The sequence below is a fragment of the Mustela putorius genome, unplaced genomic scaffold (genome assembly GCF_011764305.1).
Source record: "Mustela putorius furo isolate JIRA1106 unplaced genomic scaffold, ASM1176430v1.1 tig00003845_pilon_pilon_pilon, whole genome shotgun sequence".
NCBI classification, from domain to species: domain Eukaryota; kingdom Metazoa; phylum Chordata; class Mammalia; order Carnivora; family Mustelidae; genus Mustela; species Mustela putorius.
The window spans coordinates 29630191-29653966 of record NW_025421998.1 but is presented as its reverse complement, the minus strand read 5'-3'; the positions used below and the strand labels follow the sequence as shown (position 1 = coordinate 29653966).

Genomic DNA, 23776 nt, shown 5'->3' with positions numbered 1-23776 from the left:
ACAGAGACATTACAAGGATGAACACAAAACCAGTAAAGCTGTACTGTTTTTTTTTTTTTCCTAAAAGAAATTTTAGGATGTTGACATAGCTCAAAATAATGTCTTTTCGTTCTTAAAAATCCTCGAGTTTCCAGACCTAGAACAAGTGAGCTGTGCTCGATGCATTGGTATTTGGAAGGCGGCATTCCCTTTCCCTCATTTTGTGTTACAGACGAAATGCATTTTCAGTATACATGATTCAAGTGGGGGAAAGCCCCATATTGAATTCCACAATATTCCTTAGACTGGGAAACAAATCTCTTTTGGAGTAGTCAACGTTTATTTTCTCATTACTCTGCAGCCAAACAATTTACTATGTAAATGTAGAAATACAAACAGCTTTATCGAACAAAATATTTTCTAGCTGCCTAACAGAAATGATTTCTTAAGAAAACAGAACAAAATTTCTCAGTTTCATTATTCAGCTTTGTAAATATTTTGCCAGAGCTTTTTTTTCTTGGGGTGGGGGAAGAAAATAAAAGAGTTTAAAAGCTCATACTTGTCTATTTTGTTTTAGCTTGGTGTATTTATTAAGAGTAAATTCTGTATGTCTTTGCAGTTCATCAATATGCGTATTTAGAAGTTTCTCAACTTCTTTTGCTCGTTTCTCTTCCTCCAGAAGGAAATGCTGTGCAGCCAGAGAGGCTGGAAAGACTATATCTGGGGGAGACTATCTTCATGTTTTTCCATTTTTACTTGGTTTTGATAGGTGTACTGTCCCATTTCCTCATAGATATTTTGGTTAGCCCATGCTGATTTGCCATTGACACGAAGTTTTGCAAGATCATTTCGGAGCCTTTCATTCTCGTGTTCCAGTTTGTTAATAAATGTATGCCTTGAGTGTTCCCTGTTAGTGAAGTCCATAGCCATGTACCCTCCAGGATCTAAATCTCCCATCATTCCTTTCAGGTGTGTGTTTTCCATTCGGACAGCTTTATATCTCATATCTGAGACCTGTTGTTTTGCTAACATTTTTTCTTTGATTTCTAACTCCATTTTTAACTGTCTTTCCAGAAGGGCAGCTCTTTCTGATGAAGCTCCTCGGTTAGGTCAGAGATTTCGTTCCTCATTCTTTCCTGCTCAGAGCCGTGGTCCTCTTCCTCCTGATAGAGTTGCCTTCTTATCTTGTTCAATTCTTTTTCATGATTTGGTTGATCTAGGTTCACTGAAAACAGCTCTTTCCTCTTCCTTTCTGATTCTTTAGTAGAAGGTGAATAAGATGATTCAAGTCTTTTTTTACTTTCTTGAATATTTTGGCACTCTCCTATTTTAAATAATTCTCTGTGCAGCTGTAATCGTTCCATTTCTATGATTCTCAAGAGATCATCACGTGACTGTCACTCACTTTTCACCTCTGAGAGTCCTACTTCCAAGGCCTGGCACTGTCTTTGGTACATCTTCAGTTCTTGTAAGAGCTTCTGATTTTCATCTTGTAACTTATTCCTGCTTAATGCTATTTCACTCACAGCTGACTTTAGTTTTTCAATAATGAACTCATCTCTTCCACTGGCTTCGCAACTATGATCCGGGTCGCACATCAACCGAGGATCTTCTGAGCTGCTGTCTTCTGAGCACTGCTTTTTACCGCTGAGTTGAGTTTGGTAACTTTGTGCCTGTTTCTCTAATTTCTGGTTCAAGTTGCTCAGTTCAAAGGGTGTTTCTTCTTTGAGGTGAGGTAACTCCTTTCGCCGAACTTTACTTTGTTTCATCTGGTGTAGTCTCAGTTTCTCAAAGCTATTCGTCAGTTTGGAAAATTGAGCTTTTAGGGTTTGCAGTTGTCCTTCATAATTTTGCGTCATTACTAAGTTACATTTTTCCAGACTGTCCAGCTTCTGCTTAAGTAAGCCCACCTCTTGGCCTTTCTGATCCAAGCATGTTTGTGCATTTGCCAACTCTTGATCCCGAAGATCTAATCGTGTCTCCAAAGCCCGCATTTTCCTTTCCCAATCCAATTTTTTGTTGCTTACCATGATGTCAATTTGCTCCATTAATTCCTGAAGTTCGGCCTCACAAGGAGAAGCTCCCATCGCATTATGGGTTTTGGTTCTCCATGTCAAGAAACGGTTGCATCTGGTTTGTGTCTTGATATTTAATCTGCGCGCGCAAGAGGTCTGAGGCCCCGGGAGCAGGAACGCCGGGGTCAACCGCAGCCCGGCCCGCCCCCAGGGGCCCCGCCGCCCGCCACCGCGGTCCCGCCATCCCGGGTTTCTTCATATTGCAATGAAAGAGGGATGAGGGAAGTACAAAATGACCCTAGAGAAACCTAATCACGTGGGTACAGAGAGTAATGGGAGTAAGAGACAGAGAGAATTATCTTTTTTTTTTTAAATTAAAAGTAATGAGTCAGCATAATACTCTCTAGTTCCATCCATGTCCTTGAAAATGGTAAGGTTTATTTTTTTTTTTTTTTTGATGGATGAGTAATATTTCTAAATGGAGGATAGGGTAACTGGGTGATGGGCATTAAGGAGGACACAAGATACAATGAGTACTGGGTGATACATGCAAGTGATGAACCACTTAATTATAATAATATATGTTAAGTAATGAAATTAAAATAAAATAAAACAAAAGTTGTAAAAAATAATGAGTCAGGATCCCTGGGTGGCTCAGTTAAGCATCTGCCTTTGGCTCAGGTCGCAATTCCGAAGTCCTGGATCAAGCCCCACATCAGGCTCCCTGCTTGGTTGGGAGTCTGCTTCTCCCTCCCCCCAAGTTGTGCTCTCTCTGTCAAATAAATAAATAATTAAATAAATAAACAAATATTTTAAAAAGGTAATGAGTCCACTTACTCTGACTAAAGCTATGAATTTATTGTTTTCAATCAAAATTTACACCCTGGCAATATACTGTGTAAAAAAGTATTTATTACTTCAAGAATATCAAGTGGCAAATTTTTAGCACCTTCTTTTTTTAAATCTGCCAAATAGATTCTACTTGTGGCAATAATGTAGCCCTCATTTCATTGGATGGATATATGCACTAAAAAAGTAACTTTGGTTTCAGTGCTGTTAAAACAATCACTATACTTGCTGGAGTATTGCACATATGATGAATTATTTCTTTAGAGTAATAGCTTAAAAGTAAGATGGTTGGGGTCCCTGGGTGGCTCAGTTGATTAAGTGTCTGACTTTATCTTGGGTTGTGATCTCAGGGTCCTGGAATCGAACCCTGTATTGGGTTCCTTGCTCAGTGAGGAGTCTGTTTGTCTCCCTCTCTCTGCCTCTACCCTCCCACCTGCTCTCTCTCTCAAATAAATAAATAAAATGTTCAAAAAATAAAACTAAGATGGCATTCTTCAGGTGTCAGGGTCTGATCTGGAGACCTATTAGTGTCTTAGAGGTTCTAAGTGACACCATTCCACTGATACTCTATATTTGGGTGGGGGATCTGTGGATATGTGTAGGAGTGGGAGGGAGGGTTAAAAGCATTAGACTTCACTGAATCCAAGGAAGAGCTTATGCAGATCTTTATTATTCTTGAATATTTTATCAGGATCTTATTGGCCTTTCCATTTTATTAATAGCATCCATGGTTTCACCTCAAAAAGTTAGTCAAAATCTTAGAAAACAAAAACTTAAAACACTTTATAGTAATATGGTGCCTTCTATTTTTAAAGGATATTTCATGTATATTATTGCATATGACCTTTATTAAAGGATACTTCATGTATATTATTTCATATGATTTTATAACTATTCTGTGAGATATGCAGAACAGGTATTACTCAGTGTCAGGTAAGAATATAGAGCAAAGAATGTGCTTAAAGGTATTTCATATAGAGACTTATATTTTTAAATTCTTGAGTCAAAGATTTACTAATATTTACATTTGTAAATATTTGTGGTACACAGTGGGTATGAGGTGAGGATGAAGAGGGCTAAATATGGGAAGTCCCTAAAAGATTTAGTAAAAATCAGTTAGCTCAAGTAATCATCAAATAAAAACTGTATGCCTCTATCAATGCATCTTTGTATCAATTTGCATTTGTACATATTTCAAATATCAAGTTCTCTGCATCAGTGGTTTCCTTATTTTCCCTTTTAATGGTGAACCAGGAGTTACAATTACAGAAGTAAATTTATTTCTGACTGAGAATATAAAACCAGCCATTTCTGTAGAATAAAACAGGAAAATCCTGTCTAAAAGGAAAGAGTTAGCAGCAGCTCTTTCTGCACATGAGTCTTATCCCCATGCTTTAATAAAATCACCTTTGAACAAAAAATAAATAAATAGATAAATAAATTTATTTACTTATTAAATTAAAATGAAAGGAAAGAGTCACCAAGAATCACTTTATAGCTTGGAAGAAAGATAAATGATTAAAAAAATTTTTTTTTAAGTTCACATTATAATATGGGAAGAAAATGAACAATATTGAATGCATTCTTAATTCATTATAACTGATTTTTTAATCCTTTATTCATGAGCTTAACCTACCATAATGTCAATTGTGTGCACAAAGCACATTATTCATAATATGTGCAATTGGATGTTTATATTTTCTTGTGCCTGCACTATTCTTTTCTTTCCTTTCCTTTTTCTTTTTTTTTCTTCTTTCCTTTCCTTCCCTATTCTTCTTTTTTAACCAGTTGATTTATTGCCTCTACTTTAAAATGCTTTAGTTACTGTCATTTTTTTCTGTATTACCAACATCTGTTTGAAATAGAAATCCTATAAATCTCTGATATGAACTAATTCCATTTTCATTTTCCTATAGTGCATTATTGCACTTAAAGTTTGAAAATCAGGGGTGCCTGGGTGGCTCAGTCATTAAGCATCTGCCTCTGGCTCAGGTCCTGATACCAGAGTCCTGGGATTGAGATCTAATCAGGCTCCCTGCTCAGCAGGAAGCATCCCACTACCCCTGCTTGTGTTCCCTCTCTCTCAGTCTCCCTCTCTGTTAAATAAATAAATAAAATCTTTAAACAAACAAACAAACAAATAAATAAATGTATGTGTGAAAATCAGAGTGGTATATAACACCAAAATTCTAACCTCCCATGAAGTTAGGACCTTCACATATCAGCACAACTCTAACTCTCTTAGAGTTTTGAGGGAGAAGTGAATAATTTATAAGATAAATGAGAAAAAAATCAAACTCAAGATTATCTTTATTAATCATGAAAAGTAATCAATAATTTTTAAAACTTAAGAAACAAAAGTATATCATTGCTCACAATTTCTAATAAATTGTCTTAACATTAACCAGGGCAGCTGACTACTAACCATGTATAATAACAGTAATTGAATGGCCTGTGCCATAATTCTTTATTTCTATTTTTAAAGTCTTTTTTATACCAACCACTAACTGGTTAAGTTATCTCCCAGTAGCAGATCCTTAACATTAATTATTTCAGATACCATTTTCAAAAATCTCTACACAGAGAGAAACTTAAAAAAAAATGAGGGAAAAAAAAAGTAGCAGGGATTTTTTTCTTTCCTAATCTATTACTTGAATATGCCAGAAAAACCACTTTACTCACAAAAAAAATCACTTGTTAAAATGGGTCCGTACAAGTAATGAAAAGAAACACCTAAGGCATAAAAGAGATTATCCAGAATTAGAATAAAACTAACACTGACTTCTTCTTATGAAATACAATATCTTAGAAGACAATAGAAATATTACTTTAAAGATCAGGGGAAAAAAACATATATATATATATATATCCATCCTAAATTCAAATCTATGTGGTCATGAGAAAGAGCCAAAAAGATTTTTTTTTTTTTTAGTATGTAAGGAATAAGAACATTTACCTCTGAAGCATTCTGTCTTAGCAAATATCTCACAGACATGTTATCTAAATAAGTGAATTAAAACATGAAAGTGGAAGATATGAGATCAGGAAACTTTAATCTCATTAAAACAATAGTAAAGGGAGGTCCCAGGATGACAACTTTGTACCAGACCAAAAAATACCAATCATTAAATTAGCCATCACAGTATGTAGAAATTAAGCAATGAGAACATGGAGGGAGATTTCTGGGGGTAAAGCTTTAGGAAAAGAAAAATCTTGAACAAATAAGGAAATGCAATGCTCCCCTAGTTATCTTTTGCAACATTAAAAAAAAATTAATCCTGAAATATAATGACTTATAGCAACAATCATTTTATTAAGTCTCACAATATTATAGATTAGGAATATGGGCATTGATTAGCTCAACGATTCTGCTATTTCATATGGCATAAACTGAGATTATGCAGTAGGACTCAGACAGCTGCTGAACAGGTATGGGGATTATAAGACTGATTCACTCTTTTATTTTTCCTTTAAGCTTTTATTTATTTATTTGATAGGGAGAGAGAGAGAGAAAGCACACAAGTAGGCAAAGCAGCAGGCAGAGGGAGAAGGAGAAGCAGACTCCCCAGTAAGCAGAGGGGTCCATGTGAGGTTGGAACCCAGGACCCTAGGATCATGACCTGAGCCAAAGGCATATGCCTAACTGAGACGCCCAGGTACCCCAAAACTGATTCACTCTTAAGTCTATTGCCTTAGAAGAAATGGACAAAAAAACAGGTCCCATTGTGACTGTGAATAAGTTTACACATACATCTTCAGCATTATGGCCTCAAGGAAGTCAGACTTGCTTCAGTGGTACTTGAGGAATCACAGATGGTCTTCTTTTTGTTTTAATTATTTTTTGAGATTTTATTTATTTATTTATTTGACAGACAGAGGTCACAGGTAGTCAGAGAGGCAGGCAGAGAGAGAGAGGAGGAAGCAGGCTTCCCGCGGAACAGAGAACCTGATGTGGGGCTCGATCCCAGGACCCTGGGATCATGACCTGAGCCGAAGGCAGAGGCTTAACCCACTGAGCCACCCAGGCACCCCCACAAATGGTCTTCTAAGACACAGAAATGGAAGCGGCAATCTCTTAAATTGAGGGCCTAAGAGTGATACAGCTTACTTCTCCCATGTCCTATTTGTCAGAACTGTCTCAGAGCCCAGACAGGCTTAAACAAAAAAAGTCTTTAATCCCATTGTCAATGGAAAGAATGTGGGGAAAAAAACAAAAAACAAAAAACAAACAAACAAAAATCCTGCATTGTGATCTTTATTCTATTGCTCATAGTACATTATTTAGTTTGGCTGTCCCTGATTTTTGTATAGGCATATCTGGTTAGACAATCTTTGTTAGCTTTGAAATTTTAGAATCAGCACAAACATAAAATAGAAAATACTTTATATGATTTTTAAGTAAAATGGAAATAGAGAAAAAGCACAAGTGATAGAATTTAAGAAATGGGAAGAAAAGGAAAACAAAATCATAGGGAAAGAATGTTAATATCCTTGTTTTCTAAAGTAAAGCTGCTATGATCTGAAAGCCTAAATTCCTCCCCATCCACCCCCAAATGCATATATGGAAACCTAACCTCCAAGATGATGGATGGTATTAGGTGAAACCATGGGATATTATTAAGTCACAAGGGAATAGTCCTCATGAATGGGATCAGTATCCTTAGAAAAGAGGCTCCAGAGAACTTCCTAGCCCCTTCCATCTTGTGGGGACAGAGAAAGGAAATAGAAAGAAGATAGTAATCTGTGAAACATGAAAGGGGGTTCTCACCAGATTCCAAATCTGTTAGTACTTTGATCTTGGACTTTCCAGCATACATAATTGTGAGAAATAAATTTCTGCTATGTATAAGCCACCCAGTTTATTGTATTTTGCTGTGGCAGACAAAATGGACTAAGACCTCATTCAGAATGGATGGAGAGACAAGGAGCTTCCAAGAATGGCAGAAACTCAAAGAATATGTGATCACCAAGCTGCCCTGCAAGAAATATTAAGGAAGGTTCTAAAAAAGGAGAAAGATCCCAAGAGTGATAGAGAACAGAAATATATAGAGACAATCTATAGAAACATGAACTTCACAGGCAACATGATGACAATAAAGTCATATCTTGCAGTAATCACTCTCAGAGTGAATGGCCTGAATGCTCCCATGAAATGACACAGGGCTGCATACTGGATAATAAGACAGGACCCATCCATATGCTCTCTACAAGAGACTCATTTTGAACCTCAAGATATCTCCAGACTGAAAGTGAGAGGACAATTTTTCATGCCAACAGACCTTAAAAGAAAGCTGGGTAGCAATTCTCATATCAGACAAATTAGATTTTAAGCTAAAGACTGTAGTAAGAGATACAGAAGGACACTATATCATGCTTAAAGGGCCTACCCAACAAGAGGATCTAACAACTGTAAATATCTGTGCCCTCCACATGGGAGCTGCCAACTCCATAAGCCAACTGTTAACCAAAATAAAGAGACATATTGATAATAATATGTTAATGGTAGGACACCTCAATACTCAACTCTCAGCAATAGATCATCCAAGCAGAAAATCAACAAAGAAATAAGAACTTTGAACGACACACTGGACCAGGTGGACCTCATAGATAAATACAGAACATTCCACCCTAAAACAACGGAATACTCATTCTTCTCAAATGCACATGGAACTTTCTCCAGAATAGACCACATACTGTGTCACAAATCAGGTCTCAACTGATACCAAAAGACTGAGATTATTCCCTGCATATTCTCAGACCACAGTGCTTTGAAACTGCAACTCAATCACAAGAAAAAAATGTGGAAGGAATTCAAACACTTGCAAGTTAAAGGTCACCCTGCTTAAAAATATTTGGGTCAACCAGGAAATCAAATAGGAACTTGAACATGGAAATCAAGGAAAGCAAAAACACACCAGTCCAAAATCTATGGGATACTGCAAAGGAGGTCATAAGGGGGAAATATAGTCATCCAAGCCTCACTCAAAAAAATAGAAAAATCCCAAATACACAAACTAACTTGACACCTTAAAGAAAAATATTTTTTAAAAATACATGGTTTATAGCTGATGTAATAAAACTATTATAAATATTTAAAAATAGAAAACTGATAAGTAAATTTAAAAAAAAAAAATGTACAACTTGGGATGCCTGGGTGGCTCAGTCAATGATGAAGGCAGATGAAAGCATCTGCCTTCAGCTCAGTTCATGATCCCAGGGTCCCAGGGTCAAGCCCTGCATTGGATGCCCTGCTCAGCAATGAGTCTGTTGTCCCTTCCCGGCTCATGCTCTCTCTCTCTTGCTTGTTCTCTCTCAAATAAGTAAGTAAGTGAGTAAATAGATAAATAAATAAACAAATAAAAACTTATAATTACCAAAATAAAAACAAATAAAAAGGTCTAACTATAAAGGTAGGTATTACAGAGAATGAGTAGAATATAGGTAATCTAAGTCCTCACCTAACATAGCAAAATCAATAGATAAATTTGAAGTAGATAACTTGAGAAATAGTGCTATAACCATATTTTCTGAGATATAGATTCAGCTATCTCAAAAAAAAAAAAAGAAAAAAAATTCACAAATTCAACTGAGAGGGTGGTAAAGAGAAGTCTGGCAGAAAGTTGTTGCTTTTTTAATAAAGGCCTTTTGGTCCTACTCATTTGTAGACACCTTTAATTAAACATGGTAATGAATAAGCTACTTTTTAAAAATAAATAAATACAGGTGATCAAAAGGGAGGTGTGGTCCAGCCCACATTTCCACCTCTCTAAGACCAAAAAAAAAAATGGTGCAACATCATATTGTTATTTGGGTCTAGGAGCTCCCATAGGAAAGGCTACAAATTAAACAGTGGTGGTTGTTTTAATGACCAGAAGGAGAAAAGTGACCAAGTCACTAAGTCCAGAGGGGGGAAAAACAAAACAACAACAACACAACTTTATCTCAAATACAATGGAGAAAAAGTAACCTTTAAATAAAAGAAAGCACATTACTTATACCTGGATTTATTTTTATTGGAAAACAATAAAAAAATAGGTTTACGTATATATAGATGAATAAAATTTAAAAATAATGTCAATTCACATTGACAAGGGAACCAAGAATACTTAGTGGGGAAAGGACAGTCTCTTCAATAAATTGGTGCTGGGATCATTATTTATATGTAAAAGAATGAAACTGAACCCATACCTTACACCTCTCACAAAAACTAATACAAAATGGATTAAAAGCTTAACTATAAAACCCCAAATTATAAAGGTCTTAGAAGAAAACACAGGGATAAATTTCCTTTACATGGGTCTTGGCAATGATTTTTTTGGGAGGGGCGGCTATGACACCTACAACAGAAGAAACACAACAAAGAAAACAATTGGTACTACATTAAACTAAAAATCTTCCACACATCAAAGAAAAATGAAAAGACAAGACATTTACAGATTGGGAAAAAATATTTGCATATATCTGGAAAGGAATTAATATTCAACATATATAAAGAACTCATACAACTGAGTAGTTAAATGAATGAATGAATGAACAAATTTTAAAATGGGCAAAGGACCTGAATAGATATTTCTCCAAAGAAGAAATACAAAAGGTCAACAGGTACAAGAAAAGATGCTCAGTATCAATAGTCATTAGGGAAATGCAAATTAAAACCACAATGAAATACCACCTTATACCAGTTATAATGGCCACCACCAGTAAGAAAAGATAACTAATGCTGGTATAGATGTGGAGAAAAAAGAACTTTTGTATATTGTTGGTGGGATTGTACTGGTAGAACTACTATGGAAAATAGTATGGAGGATCATTAAAAACTTAAAAATATAAATATCATAAGATCCAGCAATTCTATTTCTGAGACTATATCTAAAGGAAACAAAACACTAACTTGAAAAAGCATCTGCACCCTTATATTTACAGTAGCATTTACAAGAGCCAAAACATAGAAACAACCTAAGTGTTCAATGATGGATAAGTGGGTAAGGAAATTGTCTATCTATCTATCTATCTATCTATCTATCATCTATCATCTACCTGTCTAATCTATCATCATCTATCTATAGTGGAATATTATTCAGCCATAAAAAATGAGGAAATTCTACCATTCACAACAATGTGGATGAAACTCGAAAGTATTGTATTAAGTGAAGTAAGTCAGATGAAGACAAATACTGTATGGTACCATTTACAGATGGAATAAAAACAAAACTCATAAAAAAGAGATCAGACTTGTGATTACCAGAGGCAGAGGGTAGGGGGAAGGGCAACTGAGGTTGAAGAAAGGAGGTCAAAAGTACAAACTTCCACTGATAAGATAGACATTCAGGAGTAGTGTGCAACATCATAGTTATAGCTATGGGAAATGTATTAAGAAAATAAATTCTATGAGTTCTCATCACAAAGATAATTTTTTTCCTTTTTTCTTCCTTTTCGTTACATCTATATGAGAAGATGGATATTAGCTGAACCTATTGTGATAATCATTTCAGAACATATGTATGTCAAACCATCATGCTGTATGCCTTAAACCTATATAGCAGTATATGTCAACTATTTTGTCAATATAACTGGAAAAAAATTAGTTCAGTAAAAGTAAAAAATAGCAAAAATACCAAATTCAATTAAATAATGGGCAAAGGACCTACATAAATATTTTTCCAGAGACATACAAACATTAATCATCAGGAATATGAAAATCAAAACCAAAATGGAGTTATCGCCTCACATCACACCTCACATCATACCTCACAGCTATCATCCTTTTAGGATGGCTATTATCAAAAAAGCAGAAGACAACAAGTGTCAACAATATTGTAGAGCAAAGGGAACACTTGTACACTAGTTGTGGGAATATAAATTGGCACAGTTTCTATGGAAAACAGTATGGACATTCCTCAAAAAATTAAAAATACAACTACCATATGATCCAGCAACTCTATTTCTTTGTATATATCCAAAGGAAATTCAATCATTATCTTAAAGAGCTATCTTCACTCTGTTCACTGCAACATTATTCATAACATCTAAGGCACGAACCAATGTAAGTGTTTATGGGTAAACAGATAAAGAAAATGTGATATTGGAATATTATTCAGCCATAAGAAAGAAGGAAATCCTGTCATTTACAACAACATGGATAGATTTGTGGCCGTTATACTAGTGAAATAAACCAGAAGAAGACAAATAATGTATTGTCTCATTTATATGTAGAATCTAAAAGAGCTGAACTCATAGAAACAGTGAAATGGTGGTTACCAAGGGTTGAGGGGAATGAAGAGATGTTGGTCAAAGGGTACAAACTTCTAGTTATAAAATAAACATTTTCTGGGAAACTAATGTGTAGCATAGTGACTATAGGTGACAATACTGTATTATATACTTGCAAGTTGCTAAGAGAGTAGATCTTAAATATTCTCACCCCCCACACACAAATAGGTAATTAATTGAAGTGGAAGATGTACCAACCAAACTTACTATGGTAATGATTTTGCAATACATCAAACTGTGTACCTTAAACATATACAATGCAATATGTCAATTATTATCTCACTAAAGTTAGGAAAAAAATTGGGAGACTGGAGGATCTGGGTAGATGGTAGCAGCATTATCATTAAAAAAAAATCAAAGCCTAGTAATTTGTAAGTGAACTTAAATACATAAAATTATAATGGGGTTCCAATATTTATTATCAAAAATTTCATACCAGGTATTAATGAAAGCCTTCAGCCAGGGAATGTATGGAAAATAAGCTTTGTTTATTCGTTGTCCCATTTTTTTTTCTAATCTGTCCCTTCCCTGATTTTGATGCATCCAATTAAGTGTCTTATCAAGTGGTCACATCGATGTAGGAAGACTGTCATTTTAATGCAGAAAATACTTAGTCTCTAGAGTTGGAATTGATTCAAGTACCAATTTTAAGAACTGTTTTCATCAAGTTCATTTCATAGCTCTAGTTATTTCTGTTCCTATTTGTTATGCACAGATCTTTGCAAATTCTAAAACTCCAGGAGGTAGAACTCTCCTCCAGTTCTGCTAGCTACAGCTGCTCGTAAATACCAAGGAACGTAGGACTGTAAATGCCTGCTGTTGTGGGAGGGCTTATATAAGATTTCCTGGCTCTTGATAGAAAGAGAACAGTCTTCCAATTTGAGAAGGAGAGAATTATTCTCCTTCTCTTCACTTATCTGGGCACAATTTATTTCGAAGTCATTTGTGCTATAATCTTTGTGTTTGAAGTTGTGAGAGTTATCATTTTATTTTCTCTCAATTTTTACAGTTTAAATGTTAAATGCATATTTGCAACCTATTATCCTAACATCAACTTTTAAAGATTCAGGAATATCTAAGGTTGTAGTCATTTTCAAATAAGAAAATGACACTCCTAGAAGCTTTTTAAATAAATCATGCACAAAGAAACACAAAAAGCACATTCAATAGTTCACATTGTCTATTGTCTATTTTATCTTATCTCTGCCTTTGGTTTATAAGGCCTGATTTATTGTTTTTATAATGTTTGTTACTTATGCTAACAGCCATTACTTCAGTACAAACAGATACATGCAGAGAATTTACTCATTAGAAAATAAATATTTTTAAGCAGCTAATAGTAGTTTACTATACTAGGTGTAGATACTGTCATAATCTTGGAGAAACAGTTTGTGGAAGGGGAGACAGAGTTACATTAATGAGTTTTATGTTACAATGTGATAAATTATTATAGAAACACATTCCATTAACTGTAGATCCCAGAGGAGGAAATGCCTAACTACTAAACAGGTGTGGAGAAGAAGGCAAAATTGTGTTTTTGCATTACAGTACCTATGAATTGACCTCTAATATTGACATAGAAAATTCTCTATTTCCACAAGAGGAAAAAACACAAATGTAATAATGTAAGTCAAGTGATATTGCCTAGGTGAGTGTATAAAACTGGAAAATCAACTATGAAACCAATGTCTATCAGCTGAGAAAAAAATCTGCAAAGCCATTTTCCCTGCAGCTATTTTATATAGAATAGTGATCTCACCATATCCCTGAAGGAGAGCAGCATCACTCTATTTTCCCAAACATTCCCAAACTAAAAGGGATTACCTAAATTTTAGTCCCCAACATCTATGGCAACAGCTTTGGTTGTTTTTCATTTACATTTTCAATCAAGTTGTGAGTATTAGGGTGTGCAGTATTATGGAAGATGTAACTGCTATGTTCTGGAAGGCCTGTTTACAAGACCGGTACTTGGCTAGCAGCTGGTAACTTAAATTGTAGGAGTTTCCACAACATAAGTGGGCAAGAGTGCCTTGCTGTGCCTAAACTCTTTGAACAAACAATATGGTTTAGACTGAAGGCTTGTTTTCCTTTTGAGACTCTGGAATTTGTGCACTTGCCAGACAGGTAGGTGGTGGCTATATGATGAGCCCCCAATAAAAACTTTAGGTACTGAGCCTCTAATAAACTTTACACACATGTGCTCACAACACATCATTGGGTGATTAACTGTGTTCTGTAGACTCCACTGGGGGAAGAGCTTTGGAAGTTTTCCCCTATTCTCACCCAGAGTTTACCTGTGAGACTTTTCCTTTGCGGATTGTGCTTGGTACTCTTTCACTTTCATACATTGGGGTGAATATGACTATATACCTCCTAGTAAACATCTGACCTGGGGGTGATCTTTGGGACTCCCAGAAATAAGTGTATGTTAAATTGAAAGAGTTATAGTTTGATAGTCTTTCTGAATATTTGTCAATGTGAACTCATAATGTAGAAAATCTGTGTACAGTAGGAGAGGAAAAAAAACTTCTTGCCTTAGAGAACATGAAGAACTTGAACTCAGTTTTCCAACATTAGTGATTTTTTTTTTGCAAAGCCAAGTATTTACATATTAATTCAATATACAAATTGCATATGTACACATTAATATCTGTTTGTGTGCCAACTTTGAGCTATTAACTCTAAGACAAACTACCATTCTGCCTAAATTATGTTTAACAGAGTGTAAATTCTTCAAGCACATTCTGGTTCCAGCACTACCATTAATCTATCGAATGAACTAGAACAAGTTACTTAACTACCTTGAGCAAGTTATTCATTTTACCAGCCACATTTATAGCTAAAGTTTAAGGTGTTTGAATAAATAATTTCTAGAACACCTATTTTTCCTGAGATCTAGTAATTTTGAAAATAAAGTATGCCCTTGATAATCGCTCACTTTCTGTCTAAGACTAAGAATGATTTGTGACCCAGGTGACATTTGTGTGATCCTGTACTCCCTCAAAGTACCATGTGTGTCCTATCAAGCTGTCCATTCTTTCATACATGAAAAATACCCCAGTGAGATGAAGGGTATATCTTCTTTCGGTGATGTACCAGTCTGGGTCCAGCCAAGGACAGAGAGCAACTAGGGATATTAGAGAAATGAAGCAATTCAATGAAAGAATCAGGACTTATGTATAGGTGAGAGGAGCAGAGACTGACATTGTTGTTGTGATGCTCTGGAGAGAAGAAATGAGAAGATGATAGAGAGCCATGAAAGATTTCTGCCTGAAGTACATGAGAGGGTAAAAAGGTCCCATCAGTGTGAAGTAGAGGCTTGCCAAGTGGCTCCTGATTCACTTTCTCCCACTGGAAAACTGATCATGACTGACATAAGGAAGAGAATTACAGGATATTAGTTCCCCGCATTAGAAGGAGTGTTGGGTGTGCCTAGCTGGCATAAGACAATCTAGCCCAAGTGGAATGCTAATAGATGGGAATCCCTAGAAGATTCTCCACACTTAAATGGCTTCTAGAAATATATGAATTTGTATTATTTAAATAAAATTTCAAAATGCTTAATAGAATATTAATATCCCAGTGATACTTGTGGTATTTTCTATTTTAGGAAAAAAGGGGGAAAGATCCGATTTTCTAAGGTTTATTCCAAAGCACTTTAAAAACACAGGATTTCTATTTTATTTGACCTGAATAAATACTTTAAAAAGTGTCAGTCTATTTTCTATTGTATAATATAAAGATAGCAACATTTTTAGCTACCTTGAAAGTGAATTGGAAATCTATAAAATTATAGCCACAGTTCAAATCAAACTGTCACTTTTTCATGAGTAGAGCAGATAATTAACTGACATTATGATACGATGCCTCTATTAAAGTGATGTGGCATTTAGATATTTTTGCCTACTGAAAAGCTTATTTGGCATACAATTTTTTTTTCAGCCCTTCTCATATTTTCCATTTACAAGCAAATAGATGAATCATCTGTGTCTTATAGAATTGTGGTACCAAAGTTAGGGAATTCATATATACAAGTTTTTATTGAAAAGTTAGCTTTTTGTGAATGATTTGCATAGGTTAGGGAGCTGCAAACCTCAATGTATGCTTTGTTTTACTTACCAGTAGATATTTGGAAGGAAGTATTATTACTCATGTTTATGTTCTGAATAGTCTTCCAAATTTTTCCAAACATATTAGATTTCTTAAATCATAAATTTGTTTTGGACCAAACAATATCGGTATGCCAAACAAAACTGTTAACTAAATGAACAGTGATAATTTCAGTCAAGTAACATATCTAGGGGAAGAAGTATAAAGGTTTGGATTTGCAATACAATGGGTCCAACAAATATATGAATAATTTATTTATTTTTAAAATAATTTGTTTAAAATAATTTGTTCTTATGTCATATTAGTCACCATACAGCATATCATTTGTTTTTGATGTAGAGTTCCATGATCTATTGTTTGTGTATAATACCCAGTGCTCCATGGAATATGTGCCCTCCTTATTATCCATCACTGGGCCAACACATCCCCCGACTCCCCTCCCCTCTAAAAGCCTCAGTTTGATTCCTGGAGTCCATAGTCTCTCATGGTTCATCTCCCTCTGTAATTACCCCCTTCGTTTTTCCCTTTCTTCTCCTAATGTCTTCCATGCTATTCCTTATGTTCCACAAATAAGTGAAACCATTGTCTTTTTCTGTTTGACTTATTTCACTTAGCATAATCTCCTCCAGTTCTATCCATGTTGTTGCAAGTGTCAGGTATTCATCCTTTCTGATGGTTGAGTAATATTTTATTGTATGTATGGACCACATCTTCCTTATCCATTCATCTGTTGAAGGAGATCTTGGCTCCTTCCATAGTTTGGCTATTATGGACATTGCTGCTATGAACATTAGGGTGCATATAGCCCTTCTTTCCTCTACCTCTGTATCTTTGGGGTAAATACCCAGTAGTGCAATTGCTGAGTCAAAGGATAGCTCTATTTTTAACTTTTTGAGGAACCTCCACACTGTTTTCCAAAGAGGATGCACCAACTTGCATTTCCACCAACAATGTAAGAGGGTTCCCCTTTCTCCACAACCTCTTCAACTTTTGTTGTTTCTTGCCTTATCCATTTTTGCCATTCTAAATAGTGTAAGGTGGTATCTCAATGTGGTTTTGATTTGAATCTTCCTGATCCTTACAATGATGAACATTTTCTCATGTGTCTGTTAGCCATTTGTATGTCTTCTTTGGAGAAGTGTCTGTCCATGTCATCTGCCAGTTTTTTCACTTGATTATTTGTTTTGTGGGTGTTGAGTTTGAAAAGTTCCTTATAGATCATGGATATAAGCCCTTTATCTATAGTGTCATTTGTGAGTATCTTCTCCCATTCCATGGTTTGTCTCTTTCTTTTGTTCACTGTTTCCTATGCTGTGAGGAAGCTTTTATCTTAATGAAGTCCCAAAAGTTCATTTTTGCTTTTGCTTCTGTTGCCTTTGGAGACATGTCATGAAAGAAGTTTCTATGGCTGATGTCAAAAAGGTTACTGCCTATGTTCTCCTCTAAGATTTTGATGGATCCCTGTCTCACACTAAGGTCTTTCATCCATTTTGAGTTTATCTCTGTGTATGGTGTAAGAAAATGGTCAAGTTTTATTCTTCTATCTATAACTGTCTAATTTTCCCAGCACCATTTATTGAAGAGACTTTTTCCATGGGATATTTTTTCCTGCTTTGTTGAAGATTATTTGACCATAGAGTTGAAGGTCCATATCTAGGCTCTCTAATCTGTTCCATTGGTCTGTGTGTCTGTTTTTGTGCCAGTACCATGCTATTTTGGTGATCGCAGTTTTGTAATATAGCTTGAAATCAGGCAACATGATGCCCCCAACTTTGTTTTTCTTTTCCAACATTTCCTTGATCATTCAGGGTCTTTTCTGGTTCCATACAAATTTTAGGATTGTCTGTTTCAATAATTTGACCCATTGATATTTTGATGGGGATGACATTTAAAGTATACATTGCTTTGGGGAGCATAGGTACTTTAACATGCTTATTCTTAACCATGAGCATGGAATGCTCTTCGATCTTTTTGTGTCTCCTTGAATTTCCTTCATAAGTGTTCTGTAGTTTCTAGAGTATAAATCCTTTACCACTTTGGTTAGGTTTATTCCAAGGTAACAAGTCTTTTGGTGCTGTTGTAAATGGACTCAAGTTCCCTATTTCTCTTTCTCCAGTTACATTGTTAGTGTATAGGAAAGTAATTGATTTCTGTGAATTGATTTTGCATCCTGCCACATTACTGAATTGCTCTATGAGTTCTAGTACTTTGGGGGTGGAGTCTCTTGCATTTACCACAAAAGATATCACATCCTCTGAAAAGAGAGACAGTTTGGCTTCTTTGCCAATTTGAATACGTTTTTTTTCTTTTTGTTGTCTGATTGGTGTCCCTAGGACTTCTAGTACTATGTTGAATAATAGTGTTGGTTATTAGTGTTAATAATAGTGTTGAGAGTGGTCATCCTTGTTGTGTTCCTGATCTTAAGGGAAAAGCTCTCAGCTTTTTCCCATTGAGAATGATATTTTGCTGTGGTCTTTTCATTGATGGTTTTTATGATATTGAGGAATGTTCTCTCTATCCCTATATTCTGAAGAATTTTAATCAGGAAAGGATGCCGTACTTTGTCAGATGCTTTTTCTGCATCATTTGAGAGGACCACATGGTTCTTGTCTCTTCTCTTATTTATCTTTTCTATCACATTGATTGATTTGTGAATGTTGAACCACCCTTGCATCCCAGGGATAAATCCCACCTGGTCTTGATGGATAATCCTTTTAATGTACTGTTGGATTCTATTAAATAGGCTCCTGTTGAGAATTTTGGCAACAATATTAATTGTGGATATTGGTCTGAAATTCTTCTTTTGATGGGGTCTTTGCCTGGTTTGGGGATCAAGGTAATGCTGTCCTCATTGGGTGAGTTTGGAAGTTTTTCTTCTGTTTCTATTTTTTTTAAAGATTTTATTTATTTATTTGACAGAGAGATAGATCCCAAGTAGGCAAAGAGGCAGGCAGAAAGAGAGAGAGGGAAACAGGCTCCCTGCTGAGCAGAGAGCCCAATGCGGGGCTCGATCCCAGGACCCGGGATCACGACCTGAGCTGAAGGCAGAGGCTTAACCCACTGAGCCACCCAGGTGCCCCTGTTTCTATTTTTTGAAACAACTTCAGAAATATAGGTATTCTTTGAATGTTTGGTAGGATTCCCTAGGGAATCTATCAGGCCCTAGACTCTTGTTTTCTGGGAGGTTTTTGATCACTGTTTCAATCTCATTACTAGTTATTGGTCTAATCAGGTTGTCAATTACTTCTTTTTTCAGTCTTGGTAGCTTATAGGTTTCCAGGAAGGCATCCATTTCTTCCAGATTGCTTTATATATTAACATACAGTTGTTAATATTAATTTCTAATAATTGTTTCTATTCCTTGGTTTTAGTCATGATCTCACCCCTTTCATTTATAATTTCATTAATTTAGGTCCTTTCTCTTTTCTTTTGGATAAGTCTGGCGAGGGGTTTATTGATCTTACTAATTCTTTCAGTCAGCTTCTAGTTTCATTGATCTGCTGTACTGTATTTCTGGTTTCTAATTCATTGATCTCTGCTCTAATCTTAAATATTTCTCTTCTTATGCATGGCTTAAGCTTTATTTATTATTCTTTTTCCAGTTCCTTAAGGTGTAAGGTTTATTTGTGTATCCTGGATTTTTCTATTTTTTTTTGAGTAAGGCTTGGAAGGCTATGTATTTCCCCCTTAGGATACTGCTATCCATCCCATAGATTTTGGACCAATGTATTTTCATTCTAATTGGTTTCCATGAATTGTTCAAGTTCTTTGTTTTCCTGGTTGACCCATACATTCTTGAGCAGGATGGTCTTTCCAAGTGTTTGAATTTCTTCCACATTTTTTTTCTTGTGATTGAGTTGCAGTTTTAAAGCACTGTGGTCTGAGAATATGCAGGGAATAATCTCATTGATCTTGGGAGGGGTCCTCTCTGCTTCTTAGACATGAATGCTTTTTTTCTTCCCCAGATTAGAGAAGTACTCAGCTATGAGTTGGACAAATGTATCTTCTAGACCCCTCTCTCTATCCATTCCCTCAGTGTTGGCAATAATTCTGATATCCAAACTTTTCATTTCTCTCTAATCTCTTTCAATTTGATTCCATGTGTTTTAATTTGTTTTTCCCATGCTGCCTCAATTTCCTTCTTTTCTATCATCTTATTCTCTACCTCATTAATTTCTTCTTCTGCCTCATTTACCCTGGCATTCCATGTATCCAGCTTAAACTGCATTTAATTCATAGCATTTTTAAGTTTGGCCTGATTAGATCTCATTTTTGCTCTTAGAGAGTCTATATTGTCATTAATATTTTTCTCAAGCCTAGATATCACCTTGATAATTGGTACTGTGACATCAATTTCTGATATCTTGGTTATATCCATATACATTAGTTCTGTGGCAGAGGCCACAATCTCCAAATCTCTCCTTTGTGGGGTTTCTTCCTCTTAGTAATTTTGTTCAGGGGTGGTTGAGGGAATGTACAGAGTACAGACTACTGACCACAACACAAGTAAGAGGCAACTGTTTTATAGGGACTTTAAGAATGTTGGCCTCTTGTTCTTCAGCCTGTCTTCTGGAGGAAGGGCCTGATGTGCTGTGACTCAGGCAAACCTGTTTGGGCAGAGTTGCCTTGCCCCATGTCAGGGAGATGGGCTTAATGAAAACCAGCTTTTGGGGGGCTGTTGTTCTCTGGCAACTTTCCCTGGCAGTTTTCCAGTTTCTTCTGAGAAAGCAGAAGTGACCATATCCAAACCTCTGTTTCAGAAGAGAAAGATCACAGTCTGATCTTCACTGAGCTCCCCAGGCCACACTGTCTCCATTTCTGTCTATGCTGCTAAAAACTGCTGCATTCTGAGTTATGCAACCCAGAGCAGCACACCCAGCCCTGGCTTTCAGGTCCAGGTATGTCTCTCCCTTTTGTGTTTCTAAACCCACAAACTGCTGCCAATTCACAAGTGTGCCCCCGAAGCTCCAAGGTTTAGTCTGTGGGGCTAGCCTGAAGTCCTTTCCCTGCTGCTACCAGTCTGCAAGTTTGTGCCTGGTCCCCAAAACAGACACTTTTACATTTCTGGGTTATTTCACCTTCCTGGCTCAACTGCTTATGGTAGCTCTCTCGCTCTTCTGTTTAAATTCCAATATCTGCCCACGGAACCATGGCTCCCCACTTCATACCTCAAGACCAACAACCAGAGATATTCTGTTTGGAGAGATCCACCTATATCTTCCTTCATTTCTGGATGATTTTGTGGGTGTTCAGAATGGCTGGTAGATATCCAGCTCAATTCAGGGGACCAGTTGAAATATGGTCCTTACTCCTCTGACATCTTTTTCCCTATCTCCTGTATGAATACTTTAAATTGTGATGGGTATGCCCTGTCCTGATGAGAAAACAGGAAATAGGAGGTTACAGCCATACTGATGAGGAAACAAAGGTGGAAGGAAATGTAGATAAAGTTAAATGTCCATATAACCTGAAGCTCACTGTCAAATACTTGAGGCAGATGAAATATAATGTTCCTTCAAGAAGCTCCTAAATGTCTTAATGCTAACAATGCCTTGCTAGACAGAAAAACAACATTGGTTTGACAATAGAAATGCCTCTGGTAACTTATGTCTTATTTAGCATATGAAGATCCTTTTGAAACTTCCATTTTCTTTACTTCCACCTACCCCAACCCCTCAAAATCCTAAGGCGGGGGTGGGTGGGGAGCAGGAGCTCTTTCTCCCCAGAGGTCCTGTCTCAAGCTTTAATAAAACCAGCATTTTGCACCAAAGAGGTCTCAAGAATTCTTTCTTGGGATTAACTCCAGACCGCACAATGCCTCACATATATTAAAAAATTAATATATGTTTAAAAATTACATCATTATTGTAGCAATCACTGTTTTGCTATGTAGGCTAAGTGAAGGTAGTCAAAACAGTCCAAAAGGGTGAGTGCCTGTAAATATTAAATACATTTTGAAACGAAGTCATCCTCTTTATTTAATCTTAGTTTTCTGTTAAATACTTCTGAGTGGCATGCATACTTTTCTTATCTTTCTGGTTCTGACTCTTAAAGTACTTCCTGAATCTCAACTACCTTTTTCATCAAGGACTCATTTATCAAAAGAAGTTAGTAATTCCTTGTGTTGAATACAGTACAAGTAGATATTGCCTGTATTCAGTTAAGACCATTATGTTTTAATTACGTTTAATAGTAGAGATCCCCCAAAAGATTCCTATTTGAGATTCATTAATTTTTTTTAAAGATTTTATTTATTTATTTGACATAGAGAGAAAGAAATCACAAGTAGGCAAAGAGACAGGCAGAGAGAAAGGGGAAGCAGGCTCCCTACTGAGCAGAGAGCCTGATAGAGGGCTCAAGCCCAGCAGCCTGAGATCATGACCTGAGACAAAGGCAGAGTTTTAACCCACTGAGCCACCCAGGTGCCCCATTTTTTTAACCAGGTGCCCATTTTTAAAATTTTAATTAATTAGTTTATTTGATGGGGTATGGGGAGGAGCAGAAGGAGAGGAGCAAACAGACTCTACACTGAACCTGGAGCCTGATGGGGGCTCATCACAAGGTCCTAAGATTATGACCTGAGTGCAAAGCAAGGGCAGAATCCTTAACTGCCTAAACCACCCAGACGTCTGTCCCTTGCTATTCATTTTTGGCAGAGTTGTCTAGTTAATTTGAAACTTAATCACATTAAATTGTAATAGTTTCATTAAATGTAATGTATACAAAAGAGAATAAGGGAGCATTGCAAAAGGAAATATCAGAGACAAGTTGGAAAAGAACATATCAGGTAGTATTTCCTAAAAGAGAGGATCTTTGCTCTGAATCTTGAAAGATTCACGAAGTAAGGAACATTTGCCAAGCAGAGAAAAAGATAATACAAAGGATAGAGTTATCAGAGTGCTGATTGTTTATTCATTTACAAGTAAATGGGACTTTTTGGAATAATGGCAGGGTATTAGCAGGAAATGAGCCTTGATTACTGAAGAAAAGGAGAAATCATAAAAGATCATGACTTTTATTTTGGGAAGTTTAGATCTTTTCTTTCTTTCGTTCTTTCTTTCTTTTCTTTCCTTTTAATTATAGAAAGTAAAAGGGTACCTGGGTGGCTCAGTCATAAAATGTTTGCCTTCAGCTCAGGTCATGATCCCAGGGTCCTGGAACCTGAGTACCTCATTAGGCTCCTTGCTCAGTGGGGATCCTGCTTCTCCCCTTCCCACTCCCCCTACTTGTGTTCCCTCTGTCACTGTGGCTTTCTCTGTCAAATAAATAAACAAAATCTTTAAAAAATGATAGAAAGCCACTAAGGATCTTACATAATTATTAAGAAATTTATGTTTAAAATTATTAATCAAACCCATTATTGAGAATACATTTAAAATTAGAAATAATGCTAAAAGACAGACCAACACAGGTGAAAAATTTTACTATGAATATAAACTAAAACAAGAAGACATATAAACCTTTAAATAATAAAATATTAACATATATTTATATAAATAATAAAAAATAAACTACTAAACTTTGTTGAAACCATAAAACACACAGGATTTGAT

At 36.0% G+C, this 23776-nt stretch overlaps 1 pseudogene; it reads right to left on the bottom strand.

Moving 5' to 3' along the window:
* Window positions 1–292: 292 nt before the first annotated feature.
* Window positions 293–2109, bottom strand: LOC101690125 (annotated as a pseudogene).
* Between the last annotated feature and the right edge of the window lie 21667 nt (window positions 2110–23776).